The sequence below is a fragment of the Berghia stephanieae genome, chromosome 14, assembly GCF_034508935.2.
Source record: "Berghia stephanieae isolate SIO BIC M18660-M18661 chromosome 14, UCSD_Bste_1.3, whole genome shotgun sequence".
NCBI lineage: Eukaryota > Metazoa > Mollusca > Gastropoda > Nudibranchia > Aeolidiidae > Berghia > Berghia stephanieae.
In genome coordinates, this window is record NC_088373.1 from 6,749,674 (window position 1) to 6,753,634 (window position 3,961).

Here is a 3,961-nt window from a genome sequence, read left to right on the forward strand (position 1 = left end):
TATAGCCTCTGACCCGTAACACAGCAACATACAGTTGTCCGTGTGTGAAAACAGGTTGTGGTAAGAAAATCAACTGCGAAAATAAGCCTGAAGTAGCAGACGTGAGCAGAGTTGAAAGACGATCCTGGGGAGGCTTTCAAAAAGCTCCTATAAAGGGAAACAACTCAAATAATGTTTCATCAACTAACCCCAAGAAAAAATAAAACATTGTACCTTTAACTTACCCTATTAGTAATAGGAAAAACAAACACCCTAGCACCTTTGCTAAGACTTATGGCTAACCCTAATAAAAAAAATCCTCCGATCTCGAGCTAACCCTAAAAAAAACCTCGGACTGCTTTGCACTACTTTTCAATACTTCACAAATCAAAATGCCGGCCGAGAATCAAAACAATAGTCTAATTAGGAGATTTTAAACTTTCACAAATCTATAGAAATTTGTTCTAGAGATTTTTAAATGCTTCTATGTGATGACAAATTGAAAAAATAAACGCCGGACAAAAGACCAACGGTGAAAATACAAATTGAAAGAATACTGGGGATGTAGGAGCTTTCGGAATGTCGCCCCGATCCTAGGATCGAGAACTTACCTTACAGTACAGTAGTACAGTACTCTTGTGACCATGTATTGATTGTTGATTGGTAAAATTGAGAGGATGTGAGTAAATAAAGAGCCTTTTCCAAGGACTCAACTATGCGCCGAGCGAGGTTCGAACACAGGACCTTCCGATCCGAAAACGAGTGCCATACCACTGGACCACATAGCCGCACACTACTACTTAATTTTCTTCTCCTCCTCCTCCTTATCCTTCTCCTCCTTCTCCTTATCCTTCTCCTCCTCCTCCTTATCCTTCTCCTCCTCTTCCTTATCCTTCTCCTCCTCCTTATCCTTCTCCTCCTTCTTCTCCTTCTCCTTCTTCTTCTCCTCCTTATCCTTCTCCTCCTCCTCCTTATCCTTCTCCTCCTCCTCCTTATCCTTCTACTCCTCTTTATCCTTCTCCTCCTCCTCCTTATCCTTCTACTCCTCCTTATCCTTCTACTCCTCTTTATCCTTCTATTCCTCCTTCTCCTTCTCCTCCTTATCCTTCTCCTTCTCCTCCTTATCCTTTTCCTCTTCCTTCTCCTCCTCCTCCTCCTCCTTATCCTTGTCCTCCTCCTTGTCCTCCTCCTTATCCTCCTCCTCCTCCTTATCCTCCTAGTCCTCCTTATTCTCCTCCTCCTTCTTATCTTTATCCTCATCCTTATCCTCCTCCTTATCCTTCTTCTCCTCCGTATCCTTCTCCTGTTCCTTATCCTTGTCCTCTTCCTTTTCCTTCTCCTCCTCCTTATCCTTCTCCTCTTCCTTAATCTTCATCTCCTCCTTCTCCTTCTCCTCCTCCTTCTCCTCCGCTCCTTATCCTTTTCTTCCTCCTTATCCTCCTCCTCCTCCTCCTCCTTCTCCTTCTCCTCCTCCTTATCCTTCTCCTCCTCCTCCTCCTTATCATTCTCCTCCTCCTCCTTATCCTTCTACTCCTCCTTATCCTTCTCCTCCTCCTCCTTATCCTTCTCCTCCTCCTTATCCTCCTCCTCCTCCTCCTCCTCCTCCTTATCCTTGTACTCCTCCTTATCCTTCTACTCCTCCTTATCCTTCTCCTCCTTATCCTTCTCCTTCTCCTCCTTATCCTTTTCCTCTTCCTTCTCCTCCTCCTCCTCCTCCTTATCCTTGTCCTCCTCCTTGTCCTCCTCATTATCCTCCTCCTCCTCCTTATCCTCCTACTCCTTATTCTCCTCCTCCTTCTTATCTTTATCCTCATCCTTATCCTCCTCCTTATCCTTCTTCTCCTCCGTATCCTTCTCCTGCTCCTTATCCTTGTCCTCTTCCTTTTCCTTCTCCTCCTCCTCCTTATCCTTCTCCTCTTCCTTATTCTTCATCTCCTCCTTCTCCTGCTCCTTATCCTTATCCTCCTCCTTATCCTTATCCTCCTCCTTATCCTTATCCTCCTCCTTATCCTCCGCTCCTTATCCTTTCCCTCCTCCTTATCCTCCTCCTCCTCCTCCTCCTTATCCTTCTCCTCCTCCTCCTTATCCTTCTCCTCCTCCTTATCCTTCTACTCCTCCTTATCCTTCTCCTCCTCCTCCTTATCCTTCTCCTCCTCCTTATCCTCCTCCTCCTCCTCCTCCTCCTTATCCTTCTACTCCTCCTTATCCTTCTACTCCTCCTTATCCTTCTACTCCTCTTTATCCTTCTACTCCTCCTTCTCCTTCTCCTCCTTATCCTTCTTCTCCTCCTCCTCCTCCTTCTCCTTCTCCTCCTCCTTATCCTCCTCCTTATCCTCCTCCTTATCCTTCTCCTCCTCCTTGTCCTTCTTCTTGTCCTTCTCCTCCTCCTTGTCTTTCTCCTTATCCTCTTCCCTCTCCTTCTCCTCTTCCTTATCCTTCTCCTTCTCCTCTTCCTTATTCTTCATCTCCTCCTTCTCCTCCTCCTTATCTTTACCCTCCTCCTTATCCTTCTCCTCCTTCTTCTCCTCCTCCTCCGTATCCTTCTTCTCCTCCTCCTCCTTCTCCTCCTCCTTTTCCTCCTCCTTATCCTTCTCCTCCTTCTTATCCTTCTCCTCCTTCTTGTCCTTCTCCTTGTCCTTCTCCTCTTCCTCCTTATCCTCCTCCTCCTCCTCATCTTTATCCTCCTCCTTATCCTTCTCCTCCTCCTTCTCCTTCCCCTCCTCCTTGTCCTTCTCCTTGTCCTTCTCCTCCTCCTCCTTATCCTTCTCCTCCTCTTTCTCGTCGTCTCGTTGCCACCTCCATCAAGCTGACGACAAACACAAAACAATGTTACAAACGCTAATCGCATAAATTGATTATTTCACGGATACGTAATTGTGCAAAAAAAAATAAGCACTTTGCATGTATAAACATTTCAACTTCATAACATACTTGTTTTTTAAAAAAAGAACATATATTCATAAAGAAGGGGAAAAAACATTTAAAGATAGACTTTAGATCAAGATAGTGTTTGCAATGCATGCCAAGTTGATAATCCTCACATCAATCTCTCCATTCGTGGTCAGGAGTTGCAATATGGATTTTGTTTAAATCGGATTAGAGAATTTGTTGTTTACAGCAGAGGGAGTATGCAAATGAAAGGAAATAAAGTCCGATTATATAAAAAGAAGTTTTAAATGAGAGGAGCGATAAAAGCGGAACGAAATAATGAATTAAATAAATTGAGTAAGAGGCAGGGAGTGGGAGTGATATATATATATATATATATATATATATATATATATATATATATATATATATATATATATATATATATAAATATATATATATAGGATCGTGTTTGATACAAATATGGTACAAAAAGTGCTCGACATGTAGTAATGGAGCGGATTATTATTTTTTAAAATATTTACCACAATGTTTGAGACAGTCTACATTAATGTTTCAGGCTTAATTTGCCATCGTCAGGATATATATATATATATATATATATATATATATATATATATATACATATATAGTGTATACCCTTCGCCTCAAAACGGTATTAAGTCGGGATGGTTAAGATGTTGAAAGTTGAATGTATAGCCAGAAATATCAGACTTGTGTTGAGTTTGTATGTTTTATTGAAGAGAATGGATACTATATTTTTGGGGTGCTAATGTCAACAATTTATAGTTTTGACCAGTTTAACATTTAATTCGGCTTTTAAGCAAATGGTGCGTTCCAAAATAATACCGTTTTGAGACGATATATATATAGAGAGAGAGATAGATAGATAGATAGATAGATAGATAGATAGATAGATAGATAGATAGATAGATAGATAGATAGATAGATAGATAGATAGATAGATAGATAGATAGATAGATAGATAGATAGATAGATAGATAGATAGATAGATAGATAGATAGATAGATAGATAGATAGATAGATAGATAAGGTAGAGAGGGGAGAGAGAGATACAGAGAGAGAGACAGAG